Source organism: Chenopodium album, chromosome 1, assembly GCF_948465745.1.
Source record: "Chenopodium album chromosome 1, dcCheAlbu1.1, whole genome shotgun sequence".
Lineage (NCBI taxonomy): Eukaryota > Viridiplantae > Streptophyta > Magnoliopsida > Caryophyllales > Amaranthaceae > Chenopodium > Chenopodium album.
In genome coordinates this window covers 23,474,966-23,495,881 of record NC_137834.1, presented here as the reverse complement: position 1 = coordinate 23,495,881, position 20,916 = coordinate 23,474,966, and the positions used below count along the sequence as shown (strand labels likewise).

Below are 20,916 nucleotides of genomic sequence, written 5' to 3'. Positions count from 1 at the left end.
TGCGACTGACCCCAAATCGAGTGCTTATTTTTGGATCTCGATCAACAGTTCAATTGTAGAATCTGGAAGAAGCTTCAGCAATACATTGTTTACATTATGGAGCTTCTGCCACCTGAAATAAGGCAGCCCCCCCTCAGATTCAATGCAACTCTTATGCTGTATCAGGGAATATGGATCTGGGATAATAGGCCGATGGATGGACTCAAACACGATAATAATAGGAACGGCAAATTTAAGTTTTACATCTGTTCGATGCCCCTGCAGTTAGGCTATTCCATCTAAATTATTCATCATCCATCATCTGTGATCTGTTCATTGCATTCATACAATTTACTCCGTATCTTAATCCAACTTTGAACAGCTTTATCACAAGTAGACAAATGACAGCATCCAATCTATTTCAGCTATAGCCCGCTCATTCAGCATTTTTATATTCTTGTCCAAAAGAAAGTTCTTCAATATCTGGCTCTCAGCATATACTGTATAAGAGACCAAGGCCCTGTTCTTTTGGGCAGAGCAGAGCAGGGGTCAGCAGAGCAGGGCAGATTAAATTTCAGCAAAGCAGAGCAGATTACAGGACAGCCGAGTAGAGCAGAGGCGAGTAGAGCAGATTTCAACATTATTAGTAATACTATTATTAATGTTATTATTATTAATGTTGTTGTTGTTGTTGTTGTTGTTGTTGTTGTTGTTATTATTAATAATAATTATTATTATAATTAATAATAATAATAATAATAATAATTATTATTATTATTAATTATAATAATAATTATTATATTATTATTATTATTATTATTATTATTATTATTATTATCATCATTAATAATTATTAAAATTATTATTTTTATTATTATTAATTATTAAAATTATTATTATTAATTATTATTATTATTAATAATTATTATTAATTATTAAAATTATTATTATTATTAATTATTATTATTAATTAATTATTATTATTACTATTGATATAATTATTAATAATAATAATATTTATTATTATCATCATTAATAATTATTAAAATTAATAATAATAATAATAATAATTATTATTATTATTAATTATTATTATTATTATTAATTATTCAAATTATTATTATTATTATTAATTATTCAAATTATTATTATTATTAATTATTATAATTATTATTAATAATAATAATTATTATTAGTAGTATTATTATTAATATTAATTATTAAAATAATAATTATTATTATTATTATTAATTATTAAAATTATTTTTAATATCAATAATTATTATAATTATTCAAAATAATAAATTATTGTCATCAATACAATATTAATTGTTATTATTAATTATTATTTGAAAATTAAGCAGAGGAGAGCAGATTTCTTTTGAGCAGAGCAGAGCAAATTTGATTTGAGCAGAGCAGAGTAGAGCAGCTCTAAAGAACGGGGCCCAAGTATAAATAGGGAAAATTTTAGTTTGGCCTCTACATAGATTAACAAATCAGTTCATATAGCCCATATAGGTAGCTAATTTTAATTTTATTTTTAATTATAATTTTAAATATTTTTGTTTACAATCAATACTTTAATAAAGGGACTTTGACTATTTTTTACTCTTTTCTTTTTCTTTGTTTTACCTTAAATTTTTACTCTAGGAAAGTTTTGTAGTAAAAATTAGGTGAGTCCAATATAAATAATGTCAGATATTAGATTATTAATGTCAGATATTAGATTATTAATGTTAGATTTATTGGACTCATGGTGAGTAGAGGTGTTCATTCGATTTTCGGTTTGGGTTTACGCCAAATTCAATCTGATCCGAAATAAATTTCGGCCTTCAATCATCAAATTCAATCCAATTCGAATTCCTCACCAAATCCAATCTGATCTAATCATAATTAAAACTCGGTTATTTGGATCCGATTCAAAAATCTGAATTAAATACATTGCAATTTTTTTGGGCCTAATGCAATTATAAAAATAAAAATGCAATAATAAAAATTCAGTTCTTAAAAGTACACGATTAACATAAGTATTGAAAACATAAGTTATAAGTTTACACGATTAATATTAATATGATGATAAACATAGTTTAACAAGATTAATAGTAACAATACTTATTTATAAATAATGTCTTCATATGTTATTTTGGTTTTTTTGATCCAAACAAGGTCAATCCGATTCGAAAATTTGAATTTTTTTAAAAAATCAATTTGATCTGATTCGATTTAAAGTTCGGATCCGATCTTGTTTGAGTAATTAGGTTTTGATGATTGTAAACTAATGATGATTATCTATCTAACGTGTTTGCTAAGTTGTGCATAGATAGAACAAGTTATACTTGGAACAGGGTACAAGGAACCTGAGTAATGACAGGTATATATGTAAGGAACTTGAGTAATATATGATAAGCAATAGAGGAACAAGAACAATGATAAATGTTATGGTTGATAAGCATGATGATGGCTAAGGAACCATGAAGGTAACTATGTAAATAGGTATTTACATATGTTAGCTTCACGAGGTAAGTATCCTATGCATATATAGGTCATGTATATATAGGAGTCTTTTAATTTAGTTTAGTTTTCTTTATTGTTTTTATAAATGAAAAAAACTAACCTTCTGCTTTACTTTGTTATTCTCAGAAGTTTGCTCAGTTTGTCATCATAAAAAAGGGGCAACTTGTTGACCCTTATGAGGTTTTGATGATGATAGTTATGATTGAGCAAACTTCCATCTAATAAGGATTTTCTAGTGTTGTGATGTTTGCAGGTAAACATGGGCACGGGCCGTGCCTGGCCGTGCCGGGGTGGGGGTCGTGCCGTGCCGGCTCCGCGGCGGGCCGTGCCTGAAATTGGCACACCCCAGCCCACGGCACGGCACGACCCACGTGCCTTGCGGGCCGTGCCGGGCCGCGGGTCAAACCGTGCCACCTTTTTTTTTTTTTTTTTAAATAAATGAAAAAAAAACGAATTAAACGATATATATTTTTTTTAGTACAACTTAATATATGTGATTAATTTATGTTTATGTTAATGTTAATATATTTTGTTTTCATTTTTTGAACAACTTTATTTTAATTTAGGTTATATAAATTATTTATCTAATTAATAATTATGTTTAAGTTTATTTAAACAAATAAAAACAATTTTATTAATTTAGCAAAAAACAACAATGCATATAATAAAAAAAAATACGAGTGCGATAATCCGAAAACACAAAAAATTGAAGAATAACTTATTTTATTATATGACGGTAGCCGGTACAAATGTACGATAATTCAATAATACAAAATAAGTAATGATAATTAAAAATCGTACAATAGTGTATGAGTATTGAATAACTTCATTTATTATACGGAATACGAAGTTCGATAATACAAAAAGAATACAATAGTGTATAATGTAAATATGTAATCATGTAATTATTATTGGTTGTCTTCGTCTTCGCCTTCGTCTTCATCTTCGTCTCCGTCTTCGTCTCCTAGAGGTTCAAGTTCATCCGCTAATTGAGTTGATTGAGAAGTATGAGAACTAAAAGAAGTCGACGTTCCTTCATCGTCGTCGTTTTGTGCATAAGTACAATCTTGAGAACGAGTTTCGGCATCCAACCAATCCTTGAAGCAAACACACATTTCAAGTGTTTCGGGTTTTAGTCTTGTTCTTCTATCGTCTAAAACTCGTCCGACGCACTAAAAGCTCTTTCGGAGGCAACGGAGGAGACTTGGATGTTTCACGGCTTGTGATTTCCACCAATCGAGGATGTCGAGGCCAAACTTCTCTTCATCGTCCATGCCTTTCATGAAGTCGTAAATTAAGTACATTTGCAACTCCGAAACATCGCTTTGTGTTCTCTTACTTGATGATGATTCCGTACCTTAAAACTTGGACATCATGTTAGCAGCTTGTGCAAATAAACCTTTGGCCCGTTTACTTACATTTTTGGATGTTTGAGAAGGGGCAAATCGAGACACGGTTCCATATTTACTTTCATAAACTTTATATAAAGAAAAAAACTCATCAGTCACCTTATTTTTAAAAGTTTCAACATCATCTTCAAAATTCATGTTACTATAATAAATATCAATTAATAAAAAGGTGCCATCATATTTTTGCCTAGGATCTAAAATAGAAGCAAAAATATAAATCATAGGAATATCGGTGTAATATTTATGCCATTTTTCCTCCATGGATGGAAGATATCCACGATAAACATGTTGTGATCGGTGTTCCGCAAAAAGTTGTGCAAGTAAACATGCATTGCTAAGAAAAGAATGAGAACAAGGATTATATACAGAAGAAAAACAATGTGTCATACCATATAGTAATTGTAAAAACTGCATATATTTTTCACAATTAACCCAATCATCTTCTAGTAAAGCACATTGTGGAAATTTCATATTATAAAAAAATGTTAAATGAACCTTGTACTCGATTGCCCGACTCAACATTTCATAGGTGGAGTTCCACCTAGTTGGACAATCCGGTGCTATTTTTATGGTTTTTATCCGTTGTTGCCTGCAAAAACCTTTCCATTCTTGATATCTCATGTTAGAGCTATTAATAGACATAATAGCATTCCTTATTTTGTGATAAAATGGACCAATTGCTTGTGTTCCATCCTTCACACACAAGTTAAGAACATGACAAATGCATCTAACATGAAGTGCATCTCCATCTAATATAACATCGGTCAATTGGGATTTGACCAAATTCGCACTATATGTCATAGAAGTTGCATTATCGAAAGTCATAGACATGATTTTATCCCTAAGACTATATGTATCAATGGCTTCCATTAAATGATGTGAAATGTTAAGACCGGTATGAGGGTATTCAAGCATTTTGAAATGAATGATGCGTTTTTGTAATAACCACTCATTATCTAACCAATGACAAGTAACACATAAATAGTGAAGTCCGTACCCACCATCCCATGCATCGGCGGTTAAAGAAACTCTACTAGGAAGATTAGCTAATTCATTTACTAATTTCAATTTGTACTCTAGATAAGTCTTCATGGCAGCAGATCGAACGGTTTTTCAGGAGATTTTTTTGTGTTTTGGTTGTAGTGCTCGGTTAATATAGTTGTTGAAGGCATCATTTTCGGCGAAATGTAAAGGTTGTTCCGCATGTACAATCATTCTCCCAAGTTCATCCCTATCTCTCTCGTAATTGTAAATGAAGCCTTGTGGATGGAATTGAGAAATTTTGGGTTGGGTTGGATCACTAGATGGTCCACCACATTTTTTTGTATGTCTACTAAGGTGTCCCGTCCCTCCCTTGGTATCGGCCGAGAAAATTTTACCACAAGTCCGACACTTGGCTTTTTGTCCATTTTTACTTAATTGATAATGTGACCAAACTTCACTCTTTCTTTTGGTTTGAGCAAAATCCTCTTCGGTACACCACTCTAATATGTTAGGATTTTGGGTGTTGGGCATTTGGGTGGATGGTTCACTTGACCCGGAGGCTTGTGTTTGGCTACCTTGGGAAGGAGGAGGAAAAGGAAATTCATGTTGTTGAAATTGGGTTTGTTGAAATTGGGTCCAAGGAGCCATATCATCCATTTGTTCTTGCCCTCCCGTGTTTTGGGGATGAAAGAAAGGGGTGGAAGTGTTTGGAAAGGGCATGTTAGGGGAGGGAAAGGGCATGTTAGGGGGGGGGGGCATAGGCATTGAAGTGTTTGGGTTTGGTGATTCCCTATGTTTTGACTTGGCTTTTCTAGAGGAGGAGGAAACGTTCGGGTTTGATGCCATGATTAATTAATAATAATAACAATAAAAGTAACAATAACAATAATAATAATAATACAAATAACAATAACAAAGTAACAATAACAATAACAATTAACAACAATAATAATAACAATAACAATAAGAATTAGTAAGTAGTTTTTATATAAATTAAATTTTTAAAAATAATTATAATAATAGTCGATTACTTGGATCAATGAGATCCCAGGTAGGAGAGGTTAGGAGCGACGTTGTCCAGAGCCCAAGTCCCGCCTTAGACAGATTTCAACAATCCAAATAACCCACAATTAAAATAGAAAGTAGTTTTTATATAATTAAGTAGTTCCAAGAATACAATAATAATAATAATAATAATAATAATAATAATAATAATAATAATAATAATAATAATAATAATAATAATAATAATAATAATAATAATAATAATAATATTAACAACTAACATTAACAATAACAATAGCAAATTAAAATAAAGTTGAGTTAGATCTTACAATGACGCTTCAATGCTTTCCCAAATTTATAATTTTCCGAACTTATAATTTCCCGAATGTAAATATAACAATTTTTTTGGTAGTAGACTAATAAAAGTAATAATAGTAAAAATGTAAAATTTATAAGAGAGTAGGAATTTTTTTTTTCTTTTCACAAAAGAGAGCAAGATTGTATGATTTGTAGGAATTTGAGAATTGAGAATTTGGGAGTAAGAAAATTAGAGAATAAGAGAGAAGAGATGAGTTGATGAATTGTGAAAATTTTGGAGGAAAATATGAGGTATTTATAGGGAATTTGGGTGGGAAATGGGGTGGAAAACTAGCCGTTTATAGCTGTTGGAAAACGGCCAAAAACGGCTAATTTTTCAACGGTCATTTGGCACGGGCCGTGCCGTGCCCGGCCGTGCCGGCGGGTCGTGCCAGCGTGCCGGCCCACGTGCCGGCCACCGTGCCGCCCGCCGTGCCACGTGCCGTGCCCGTGCCAAAATCCAGAAACTTGTTCACGGCATGGCCCACGGTCCACAGGTGGGCCGCCGTGCCGTGCCGTGCCGCCGACCGTGCCGTGCCGGAGTCGTGCCGGGCCCGTGCCGCCCGCGTGCCGGCACGGCCCGTGCTCATGTTTATTTGCAGGTTTAGTAAACTCTGAGAGTTGAAGAAGGAACTGAAACAAAGGGACTTTAGAAGATCCATGAGGATACAAGTAAAGTTAGAAGAAGAGTTCCAGAAATGGAACTTCAAGGTGTTCCCTGACAGGAACATACCACGGGTTGTAATGACCTGGTTCCGATGTAATGCTGGGGCAAAGGTGTTTCCTGACAGGAACATATATCAACGGGTTGTAACGACCTGGTTCCGGTGTAATGCTGGGGCAAACCCTAAGATCCAGAATATATCAAGACTACAGGATTCCAGAACAAGAGTTTTAGAGAAGCAACATGAAGACAGAGAAATAGAAGTATATTGCTCTAGGATTCATGTAAATATGTTGGACATAAAAGTCGGTCTGGAACACGTCTATACAGAACCAAGGTGAACCCCAACACAGTCAATGAAATTAGAGTAACTGACTTGTCAGGAACTCAGAGACTGTCAGAGTTCATGAACCTAATAGGAACTTAAGTATGCACGTCGTTAAAAGTCGGTTTTAATGATATATATATTTACCTAATACGTGCATATCTTTTAGGGATTTGGTTTTACTGAATAAAGATATTTATCTTCTAATAAATCTCTTTTGGAAAAAGATAATTTTATTTAAAAAGTATTTTTAAACAAAAAGATAAGATTGGAATAAAATCTGATTTTATGTTAATTATATCTTATTATTCATAACAGATTTTATCCTTAACAAAAAGATATATTTTCGGAAAACTTGTTTTTAGAAAATATCTTTTAAACTTATCTTTTCAGAAAACTTATCTTTTTCAAGATGAAATGAATAATTCGAGTGTACTATAAATATGCTCATATGTATTCATTCAAAGTTGAGACTGACGAAGTGTAGTGGTCGTGCTTAATAGTTTTATCCTTCACCACGAAGCTAAGTCAGTTCTCCTGGTCAAAGTTCCTATCAGATTTTGGTTACAGTACGTCCAGTGAGTTCCAAACAGATCTTGAGTGTCCAACATATTAGTTTTATCTCTTTATTCATATATATGTATTTAGAGTTATTCTTTGAGATCTTGTAATGGGAAAATGGGTTTGAGTGTTTTGGATTTTGGGGTGAGATTGTGAATTCTCTATAAATTCACATTTGAGTGTATGAGTTTGAAATCTCTAAAATTCAAGTGGTAGTGAGTCACCCCGAGTGTGTCTTGGGTTGCACAGTGAGAAAAAGGAACCTGAGTGTGTCTTAGGTCGAGAAAGGAACCTGAGTGTATCTTGGGTCGAAAAAGGTGTCTGAGTGTGTCTTAGGTCTGATAGGATAGGTTCTTATCAATTAGCAAGTGTCCGAGGAGGAACTTGCGAAGCAAAGGTCTGTGTAATAGGTTGTACTAGGAGAGTTGCCTATTATAGTGGAGTTTGTTTATAAGTCCCAATGGGGCCGAGGTTTTACTTCCAGCTAGGCACTGGATGGTTTCCTCATAAAACTTGCTGTGTTCTTTAAGTTCCTTTTATGTTTTGTTTTTAATTTCCGCATAAGTTTCACAATTGGAACCTACTACCATTCACCCCCCCTCTGTAGTAGTTCATCTAAACTAACAGATCTAAATTAATAATTTGATTTAAATTGGATTGAATTTCGGTTTTAATTTGAATAATAAACACTCTTAACGGTGAGTCTGGTTGCTTGTAAAACGTTTTCTTGTACGAGATATTAAAGGTTGTCAAATTTTGGAATATATTCAAATAAATCATATGGAAATTATTCTGGGAATTGTTGAATGGGCTGCTACTCCTTTCCAAGAATTGATGAATGTCAATCAGAGAGGGTCTGGTTTACTGCAGGATATTACTAATCAAGCAAATGCTCAATGGGAAGAAAGGGATCAAGACAGGGGAACGACTCTAATTTCTTCAACTACTAAACCTTGTGTGCAGCGCTTTTATGATAATGGGAGGCAAACTGACAGGTTTGACTTAGAAGCACATAGAAGGATGGCGCGATCAGTTACACTTTTACAGGAATTCAAAGCCTCGCTTGGTTATCCGACCATGGAAAATCAAGGAAACACAGAGCTAACTGGATTTGTTCCGAACCTGTTTGATTTGGATGTGAGTAACTTTCGACTTACTGAATGTGCTCCACCAAATACACCAGTTTCTCCGCTGGATTCCATTGATTTGCAGGACCTCTCAAACTCTACTTTGATGCAATGGGGATACAAAAAGAAGAGAAGCAGAACTGGAAGAAGAACAAACTCAACTGCTGACTGCAACATAAGAGAAGCAGATTTGGGTGGTACCTGGAGGGGAAGCAAAAGGCTGAAGACTCTGAATGGCTGGGCAGAGAAGGGTGGATTTAGCTTGTGGTATAAGGATAAAAATGGTACTAGGAAATTCAAGTCTAAGGCACTTTCTGATGTTGATATGGCAAGAGATTGGGGTGTTTGTATGGGGGAGGATATAGTCAAAAGAGGTAAGACTAAGCGTGAGGAGCTTCAAACTAACTCAGCTACTCGTGGAAGCAAAAGGCTTAAAAGTGAAGAAGTCAACTCAGCAAGGTTGATGGAAATGGAAGACATGGATTGTGATGTCCAACTTGGCATCTTAAACTCAATCTTAGATGAACAAAAGGGTGAGGAAGCTGAACCAGATCAGCTCCCAACCCCTAAATGAAGTTCATCTCCTGGAATTCTCGAGGTTTAAATGATCCACACGCCCCGAAAATTCCCTATCTAGTGTGGTTAGTTAAAAATAAACACCCTTCCTTTCTCTTTATTTCTGAAACTAAGATGTGTAAGAATGATCTATGTAAAAGATTAAGGTCTTGTAACCCCTCCTTTTGTTGTGGAGTAGATGCAGATGGGGCTAGAGGGGGCCTTTTAGTCTTAGGTTGGGTTAATGCTAGTGTTACTTGTGTCTTTTCCTCAAAAAATATCATTGTTTGTAAAATCGTGGAATTAAATGATGATATGAAGTATGTTTTTTTCTTTTACGGAGAGCCTAGTGTTGATAATAGAGTAGAAGTTTGGCATACTCTACTAAACTTACAAAATAGATATCCTAACCATTTGATTATTGGCGATTTTAATCAAGTGGAAAATTTAGATGACAAATTGGGTGGTAACCCAGTTATAAGAGGTGATGAGGATTTTCTGGATTGGAGATTACAGGGAGATGTAATCCAAGTTCCTTTCTCTGGTCCTAGATTCACCTGGAGTAATAAAAGAGATGGGAATGAGCTGATTATGGAAAGACTGGATCGTGCATATGTTTCAAGACAGTGGTTTGAAAACTTTCCTGAAGGACGAGTTATTAATGAACCCCTCACAGTGTCTGACCATGCTGCAATTACATATAATACTTCAGTTGAGGTGAAGGGTTCAAACAGGCCTTACCAACTGGAAAAATGGTGTCTTCGCATACCTGAAATTATTGACATTATTAGGCAATGCTGGGAGCAGGACATACAGGGATCTGCAAATTATAACCTCTCTCATAAAGTAAAGCTGGTTCGAACTAGATTGCAGAGGTGGTGTCTGCTACATAAGAAAGTATGGGGTGTAAACTGGAAGGAAATCACAGCTGAACTACAACTTTTGGGTACTTCTGTTATTACTAGTAAGGATGGAAACACTTACATGGATAGGCTGCGAGGAGCCATGACACACTATGAATTACAGTTTGGTTACTGGCAGCAAAGATTAAAGCAAAGCTGGATTCAATTTGGTGATTGTCCAACTAAGTTAATGTATAGCAGAGTCAAGCAAAGACAGAAAAGGAATGAAATCACTATGATCAAGAATAGTGAGGATGTATGGGTGGAGGGGCAGGATCAGGTAGCTGAGCAAATTACTCTCTCATTAAAAGAGACTTTGCAGCCCGTAATTTCAGATTCCAAGGAGTATAAGACGGCAGCTATTGTAAACCAATTAGCACTTCCTACTCTTTCAGCAAGTGAAAAACAAAGACTGGATGCCCCCTTCTCTTATGAAGAAGTCAGGTCAGCTATGTTCTCCTTTCAGGCTGATAAATCGCCAGGCCCAGACGGTATAATTGCAGATTTTTTCAAGACAAACTGGGATCTAGTGGGGAATGAAGTGTTTAAAAGTGTTGAAGAATTTTTTAGATCGGGTTTTCTGCTTAAGAAATGGAATCAAGCCCTATTAGTTATGATCCCAAAGCTTGAAGCTCCAGAGTATGCTACACAATTCCGTCCTATAAGTTTGTGTAATACGATATATAAGTGCATCTCAAAGTGCCTAGTAAATAGGCTGAAGGGTCTGCTCCCTAAGCTGATTTCAGACTATCAAAACGCCTTTGTTCCTGGGAGGCATATGGAAGACAATATTCTGCTTAGTCACGAACTTTTGCACACCATTAATACCAGGAAAACGTCTGAGCTAGCAGCTTTAAAGATCGACATGTCTAAGGCTTATGACCGAGTGGATTGGACTTTTCTTCTAAAAGTGCTTGAGGCGTACGGGTTTACTGCAAAGTGGTTACAATTGATCTCTCAGTGTGTTACTACTGTTTCTTTCAAGGCACTAGTAAATGGGAAAACAACTGATACCTTCAAACCACATTGTGGTCTCAGGCAGGGAGACCCCTTATCTCCCTACCTTTTTCTTTTTTGTATGGATATATTGTCTCGCATGCTCACTCTTGCACAGGATATAAATGGTCTTAAAGGAATTAGAGTTTCACGAAGAGCTCCATCTATCACTCATCTTTTCTTTGCATACGACGCAATGATTTTCTTTGAAGCTTCTGAGAGGTCAACTCTGGCAGTCAAGGACATTCTTGAAAGATTTGGAGATGCTTCGGGTCAGCAATTGAACCTGCAGAAGTCTTTTATTAAATTATCCCCGAATCTAAGAGATGATATCGCAAATAATATCAAATGTATCCTAAGAGTTTCTAGGGTCCAACATTTTGAAAAGCACTTGGGTGTTCCAGTTGACATGGTGGGAAAGAAGAGTATGATTTTCTCTTTTTTAGTGGATAATATTTCGAGAAAGGTAAAGGCTTGGCATTCTCTGAATCTGACTCAAGGGGCAAAACTAGTGCTAATCAATACTGTTCTTATAGGCATTGCTTCCCATGTGATGAGATGTCTTAAGCTACCTACGTCGATTGCAAATAAAATTGACTCCATAATTACAAGATTTTGGTGGGGAAATGGAGAAGATAAGGGAATGCATTGGGTTAAGAAGACAATGATACAAGCTTCAAGGTTTGAAGGGGGATTAGGCATTAAAGGAGCTGAGCTACTCAATAATACTCTTCTGTTCAAACAGGCGCTGAGAATTCAAACAAATCCTCAGCTGACTATAGCTAGGATCTATAAAGCACAAGGAACATATTTTTCTAACATCCTACAACCAAGATTCTCAGGAAAGGGTGCCTTATCTTGGGGTAAAAGAGGATTAATCAGAGCAGTTTCCAGCTTCAGGAAAGGTTTTGTGTGGAAAATAGGAATGGGGAGCAAAGTAGCAGCAGTTTCTGACGCCTGGGTGAATGGAAAAATGCCTGAAATTAGAAGTAACCACACAATTACAGCAGCAAGAAACTTAAGAGTGTCAGACCTTATTGATCATAATACAATGAGCTGGAATGGAGTGGAGATTGCTAAATGGTTTGAGGAGAGAGATGCAAAAGAGATAATAGCTCTGGAATTGCCAGACTCGGAGCAGCATGACAGACAGTATTGGAAGCATACACCAAATGGTAAGTTCACAGTCAAATCAGGCTATAAATTCTTAAGGAATCAGCAGCAGGGAAGCAATGAAAGTAATCTTACTACTGCAGAACAGGGAAGTTTCTTTAGGATAGTTTGGAGGCTTCAAATCCCACAAAAATGGAAAATTTTTATTTGGAAACTTTACCATGGGGGTATTGCTGCTAAAGAGAATCTCTCAAATAGGGGAATAGCTCTTAATACTTCTTGTGATGTTTGTGGGGAAATAGAATCAATGCAACACATTTTTAGGGACTGTGAGATTGCAAGGGATTCATGGGGTGATAGTATTATTAACCCAACTGTGAATTTAATTGATGACACTTCTCTAAAGGAATGGATTCAGGCCCAAATCCTGCTGTTATATAGCAAGGATGGAATTAATAGTTTAAATATCAAGACTCTTATTATTACTCTTTGGAGTTTATGGGTTTCTAGAAATGGTAGAGTCTTTAGAAATGAAGCTGGTGGTCCTGCAATGGTAAGAAGAAATATACATCTGTGTAGGGAGCAACTACAATGTTTTGAAAGTAAAGAGAATGTGGTTTTGGGAAATCATGAACCTCTTTACCCACCTGGTTTTCTGGCTGCTAATCTGGGTAATTTTAACCATGGAACTTATGATGTTCATATCCAAATTAATGGATCGTGGGAGAAACATACAAAGAAAATGGGTACTGGTTGGACCTTTACTCACAACAATAGGGATGTTATATATGATGGAGGAGGAAACTATGGAATGGTGGAGTCAGCTTTCTGTGCAGAGGCAAGAGCTTGCCTAGGAGCTCTTACTTGGGCTCAAACAAAGGGTTTCAAGAGGGTCGAGATGTTTACAGATAGTGTGGCTTTGGTTACACAGTTGGTGTCAAGAGTAGATGGTAACATGGCCAACTTTTGGACCCTGCAGGGAATCAAGAGTAAGGGAAAGCACTTTGATGTTTGATGCATCAGGAAGGTGGATAGACAGCAAGTCCATCAGGCACACCAAGTAGCTAATTTCTGTAGAATTAATCTAGTTTCGTTTTCTAATCCTTAATTTGTTCTTTAGCCTTTGTCAAAAAAAAAAAAAAAAAAAAAATACAAGAAATCTTTAGACCATCATTTCGATAAAGCTGCAAATTCAAGTGACGGATGTAGCATGATGCAAAACCTATTTATCAATGATTGTGGCTTCATCGAAGAAAACCTTTGTTTGACTTAATATTTTATGTACTTGGTGGTAAATAACCTATATTTCAAGTTCACTGGTAAATGTCATTTGGCTTTTTAAAGAGTGTTAATGAATCCAGCTCGTTAGTGAGTTTTTAAGCGGTGGTCAAAATATTACTGCATCAAGTTTAGTAGTACAAAACTTGGGTAATACTCCGTACTTGATAAATTTAAAAATTAAAATCTACATAAATACGAAGTGTTAAGATTCCCTCTATCACCTTGATGTTTAAATGACTTCAAATATTATATTCCGTACAAAATAATGGGATTTTTAGCAAAAGTGACTATCAATCGGAGACGGAGGGAATATATATATATATATATATATATATATATATATATATATATATATATATATATATATATATATATATATATATATATATATATATATATATATATATATAATGTTCGAAACAAATATATAAAATATTAGACGTTTAATTTTCTCCTTTTTTTTCCTTACTCCTCAATCCTTATTGCCTCTGTTTCTCATTCTTTTCTCATAGAAAAGCTGATTACAAAATTAAAAACCCTAGTCGATTCTTATTGGAATTTAGACTTATTTTGTTGTATATTTGTGTATTGATATTTATTTGAACACTCTATTTTATACTTGAATACTCAAATTATATCCGTACATTCGAATATCAAGTGTTTAATGAAGTTTGAACCCCTAGGTACAATTCCTGGATCCGCCACTGCCTGACATTATGGCAAGAGTCGGGCATGCCCTAAAATCCTAAATGAAGAGTAAAAGAATCAAAATTCAATTAAAATTAAAATTAAAATTAAAATTCTTTTCTATGTCTCATATTCTAATATTTGATTCTCAAACATTGCAACTTAAAATCTTTATGCTTCTAAATAAGTTGCATCATTTTGAATTTCATGCTATTTACATACTAATTTTGACTTAATTCAACACTCTTATGTAAGGATTTAAGGCAAATGTTATCATATAAAGTTTTGCTAAAGTAGTCAAAGGTATGTTTTCATAATATCAACTTGATATTACGAGTACTTATTATTATTATTTTTTTTATATTACATAACTAATGATATTAATGTTTAAAGTTATACATCGACAAGTTTCTAGTCGAGTTGAATCAGTTGATACACTATCAGAATGAGGGAGTATATTTCTAGTAAAACTTCACGGGAAATCTAGTAAGTCACTTAAATATGAAAGGAGTATCATATTCCCTCTATCTCAAAATAATTGACACTACTAAAATACATGCCAATGCATTAGTTTTACTTTAAATATATTTCCTTCGTTTTCTTTTAAGTGCAATACACCTTGGTATGAGCTTTGAGGAAGAGATTAAACAATGTTGTAAACGAACAAATTAATCAAAATAATTTATAAATGTAATAGCTAACCCATCTCTAATCTTGATATTCAAATTATTTTGAAAAAGTCGCTCATTCAAATATTCTAATCAATTTTTAAAAAGGAATGTCAAAAAAGTGTGTTACACTTAAAAGAAAAGTGAAGATATATACAATTAAATTTCGGATTTTAGGGCATGATATACTGAAGATATACTGCATGACAAGCAAGAGTCATGCGTGCCTTAAAATCCTAAATTAATACAAGCTTTTAATAAAGGAACAGAGGAAGTATAAAGTTTCAAAATAATAACTTAAAAGAGCTTGTATTAATTTATGGGAAGCCCAAAATTAAGAGCCTATTTTTATTTAATATTGTATTATTTAAGAATATTCTCTAATTTTTGATGAGTTGTCGTCACTTTTTTATGGTCATTACCCAGTTAATTCCCCAGATAAACAAAATACTAGTGAAGGGTATATGCGTCTTTTCATGTACTAGTTGAGGGGTATATGTGTAATTTCCTCACCAAACAGTAAAAACAAAAAGCAAATAGTAATTGGACAACTCACCAAAAGTACTGAATAAATGACCTTGCTTTTTCAATATATTTACAAAAATGCCATCAGATTAACAAAAATTCGTTTATCTGGCAGATTAATTTGTATTTTCCCCTTTTTAAGATTAATGACGACTTTTTAGTTTTTACATCAATTTCCAATACATTATCTCTCCTACTCTTCAATGATTCTCTATCACTTTTTTTTTCCTCTCTCATCTCTGTCAAACCCCAGATGTACTTCCACTAACTTTTTTAATTCTTGTGAAAAAACTCAAATACTCCTTTATTAAGAGACAGGGAGACTGTGAATATTTAGAATATAAAATTTGCAAATTGCAGCTATTTAATTTATTTATTTTTGCTAATTGCAGCCCAAAAGTTCGTATAAATTATAAATTGCAGCTCAATTCAACTTTTTCATCGGTTTACATGTCTAAAAATCTTCGTTTAAGGTTTTAGGGGTCATTTTATTCTTTAGGGATCCGAATTGAGCTGAGAATTAGTAAAAAATAACGTAAGTGTCTCATTTTTACAGTTTCCCACAAATTGATATATTTTTTTTACGCAAAACGAGACACTTATGTTATATTTTTTTTCTAATTTCGAGCTCAATTTGGACCCTACAGGGCTAAAATGACCCCTAAAACCTTAATTGAATATTTTTCAACATGTAAATCGATGTAAAAATTGAATTGGACTGTAATTTATAATTTATACGACCTTTTGAGCTGCAATTTACAAAACACGAACTTTAAATGGTTGCAATTTACAAATTTTCTAATAGAAAAAAAAAGTTAAATATACTTGAAACAGATGAAATGCATTAAACATTTAAACCGCCCATGTGACTAGCTGGTAATCCAACCATGTGTCTCGGCACAAAAATGTCTGTTTAACCTGCCAACTGAGTACCCATTGGATCCCACATCAAGAAAAGACATCACTAAAAACCAAAGAATCTCTAAATGCAAAGCCCAACACAGCACACCAAACCAAAATCTTACCACAATTTGTGGGAATACACCAACCCAATATATGCTAAACTACACTGGAAAAATCTAAGCGCATAGTCCCTATGTATTAAGGATGCAAATAGGATGACATTTTTGTAAATAATGGAAATCTGAAGGTGAAAAATTTGATGACAAAAAGTACCACTACGTACATAATAGTATATAAAAAATACTATTCAAATAACTTATACTTTAATGATACATTATACATGTATAGTAGTACACAAAAATGTACCACTATACTAAAATAAAAGAGAAAATGTACCACCGAACTCTAGATTGTCTTCCTATGTGCATGCCAAATACATAGGCCCTATGCGCCTAAATGCACTCCACTATACAACACAAAAGTTTCTCGTGATACCAAAATCAAATTTCTACCCAAAATTATTATTCATTCATCTCCCATAAAATTTTGCATCTAAATCTACATTATTTATTTATATAAATATAAGCAAAGCAAATTCATGTTATAAGTAGTATACTACCAAAAATAAACAATACTAAGCATAATATGGCAACTAGTATGACCAAAGTAACGAGTTCTTTAGCAATCCAAGCTATCATACTGGTAATGACTATCATGGTACTTGGTATGGAGGTGGAGGCTATAGCTACTAAATCATCAATAAACATGATTTCGGCGTCTCCGGCAGTGCTTCCATACCCAACTACTACACCATCGGATTCCACTTCTTCAGCATCACCAGCCATTTCCTCATTTTTCCCTAAGGCGAACTCGCCGAGTGGTCAAGCGGAGTCTCCCTATGGCCCTAATGTGATGGCATATGGTCCGGCACCGAGCTCCGGTGAGATTATTGGAAGAGCTTCTTCATCTACTAGTCATTCTGCTAGTCTAAACTTGTGTTATATTGTTGTCGCATTTTTGCATCTTGTTCTAGCTTTATTTTTTGTGACGAAGTAATTAAGGTTGTTTTTTCTATTTTATCACTTGTGAAGTAAAATTCCTAGCTATTTCCTTAATGTGATATTGTGATGCAATATAATTTGTCTTTTTTTTTTTAAGTTATTTTTATTAATGGGGTGAACTTCACTATTGGGGACTCTTAGACCCTCTCTAATGGTGATACTTAAGTGCATATTTTTAAGAGAGAGAGTATTTATTGCAATGTATACCAATACGTTGGTATCTAAATTAGCAACTCCAAAAGAAAGTTGCTAAGTTTAGATACTCAACTTTGAGTCTCATTTGACAAAAAGTATGGGCCCCTTGTCAATATTCTAATATATTTTGTAATTTATTTAAGTTTTATCTTTTTTTAATCTTACAATATTTGATAATAAAAAATAAATGGATTTGGTGAGCTATAAATTGAAAGTGATATTTGTATATTTTAGAGAGTCTCACCATTGAGAAATTAGGTTTCACATGAGTTGCTAAATTGAGAAGTGAGTATAGTATCATCATTGGAGGTAAAAAAAAAAACTCATTTCGTATTTCAATACTCAAATTGGAGTCTCACCATTAGACCATCTCCAATGATTAGACTCATTGAAGTTTTATTTATTTATTTTATTTTATTTAAAAGGAGAGAGAGCATTTTTTTGTAAATGATACCAATAAGTTGGTATCTAGATTAGATAATTTAAAAGAAAGTTGCTAAGTTTAGATACTCAAATTTGAGTTTTAATTGACAAAAAAAGTGTGGCCTTATTAATTTTATATTGCTTTATTATTTATTTAATTTTTAATGTTTTTGTAAAAGCTTTAAATTCTTTATTTAATTAGATTTAGTGGGCCATATTGGAAAATAACATTACAAATTTTTACCTCCCCCTTTCTATCATAATAACGCCATCTTTAAATTTTCTGGGTTTTGAATAACATATAAAATGTTTATATATATATATATATATATACTAGTATATAGAATCAAGATCATGTGAGAACCTAGGTCTATAATAGGAACTATGAACTCATCACAACCGTTGGTCGCTCATCATCGGACGGTCATAATCTTACCCGCCCTTCATTAAGGGTGAAATAGTCATTTCGGCTTGTTGAATGACTACCTAAAAATTTGGCTGTTTCTTTTCTCTCTCTCTCTTCTTCATACTTTCTCTTTCTTCCTTCAAAATCTCTCTCCTGCGATTTCTTTCCTGCGAAATCTCTTTGCATATCAAATTCATTCAATTTGTTCTCAAATCTCCATTGCCTTATTAATTCTGATCAAGTAAGTTTTTTATTTTGTTTTTCTTTGTTCTTTTTATTTAATTAGGGCTTGTGTTTTCGAGTTTTCATTATTTCAAGTTTGATATAATTAGGGTTTTCGCTATTTTTTGATGAATACTTGTGTGATTTCGCTTATTTTGATTGTGATTTTGTTGAGATTTTTGTTGATTTTGATCGTGAATTTATAATTTGGTTATGTATTCTCATGATTTGTTTGTATATTTGTGATTTCAATTACTGAAATTGCGGTTTAATAAATTTGAGTCTGCAATTAGTATTTTGGTTGTTTTAGTTTGAGCAATTTTGTTACGATTTTGCTGAAATTTCGTTACGGTTTTTGTTAAGATTTCTCGGAATTTTTGGTCATAGGTAGAGAATTTAACATCACTTTGATATTATATAAATCAATTTGATTTTTTATATTGTTTTTATGTTCTTAATTTAGAGTGCTATGGCACATCTATTTACTTTTAACATGATATTCTGTCCCTCTTTAATTTTGTGGCTTGATTTGTTGGTACCGTATTTTGTATGTGTGTAATTGTGTATTAGTAGCATATTTTGTAGGTGCTTAAAGTTGTCTGGAGTGGGGGAGTGAATTTGGAGTTGTGTATGAGGGCCTATATAGTAGACTACTCTATGTCAGATTGTCAATTGTAGGAAAGAGCGGATTTTGAGTGGTAGCTAGTTTATCTTATAGAAAGCTATATTATCAAAGCCTTGGTTCATAACCCTCATTTTTCTGAACTGTTAAGACATTTGAGTCTCAAAGCATATGTTTTTTGGTTTATCTTGTTTTAAATATATTGTTAACTAACTATCAATTTGTTGTTTATCTTGAGTTTTTTCCATATACCTATAACTGCATTCTTGATTGCCTCCTGAAATTAATCTTGTTATCCATTGATTATCAGTCCATAAAAGATGACGAGTATTGATATTGAGAGTCAGCAGACTAATCCTCTAAAGGGCATAGACAGAGAATAAAAGAGTAAAAAGGTGCCATTGTTGCAAGATCATCCTTTGATTATAACAAAGGATGATGCTAACACAGCTTCATATTTAAGTGGAGTATCTAATTTGTCATGCACTATTGTTGGTGCCAGTATTATGAGCTTACCAACTGCCATGAAAGTACTTGGTATTACCCAGGGGTTCTTTTGATTTTAGTTTCTGGATTTTTGACAAGGTACTCCATTGAGATATTGCTTTGCTATAGCGAAAAAGAAGAATCATATACCTATGGATAGCTCATGTATGATGCCTTTGGAAGGATTGGAGAGATTTTTTTGTTGGTGGAGAAAGTTTCTCCCGAAGCATGATTTAGATGTACAACCAATGCATGAGGTGCTTACTAAGAGTGGTAGACTTATTCCGTCTGTCATAGCTCAATTCTCAACCTACGAGCATTATCAGATCAAAGCATCCTTTGTAACTTCCAAACTTTACCCATAAGCATATTAATGCTAAGGTTTGATTCCGTAAGTATCGAGAGTTTGATGAAGTAAAGCAATAGAGGGTTGGCTATTACCTTGTAGAATTAATATGGATCTGTTGTGGACTTGTGGTCCTGTTACTTGATGTTTGGTTTGTTGTCTGTTACCTTTATTTATCGTTTGCCCTGACTTGCTGCATCATTGGTGGTAGAATCAGCTTCAAAATTTTAGGGGAATTGTTACCGATAGGTCTATTAATCTATCTATTTGAGCTGCTTGAAATGATTTAGAGTTTCTAACCCCTCATGAGTTTAATACGTATAGTGTATAGACGTTTTGATTTACTTTTGATATTTTTTATTTACTTTTGATATATATTTTTTTAATGTTAAAGATATTCTAGCCTACTAGCTCAATTGGTAGAGCATTGTGCAATTGCACAAAAGATGTGGGTTCAAATCCCATTTAGGTTTATTTGTGTAATGTAAAGATTATAATTTCATAATAAAGTTTAGTTATTTACTTCTAATCATATTTTTTTTTATTTGTTTACTTTAGATATAATTTTACTTACTTTTAATATGTAAACCTCTACATTGA

At 33.6% G+C, this 20,916-nt stretch overlaps 1 long non-coding RNA gene across 1 annotated transcript; it reads left to right on the top strand.

Annotated features, from left to right (window-relative positions):
• The first annotated feature begins 18,657 nt into the window (after positions 1-18,657).
• LOC145572715 (uncharacterized) lies at positions 18,658-20,845 on the top strand. The gene is made up of 2 exons (XR_014096926.1): positions 18,658-18,881; positions 19,795-20,845. It is a non-coding gene; the product is annotated as an uncharacterized LOC145572715 (long non-coding RNA).
• Positions 20,846-20,916: the final 71 nt, after the last annotated feature.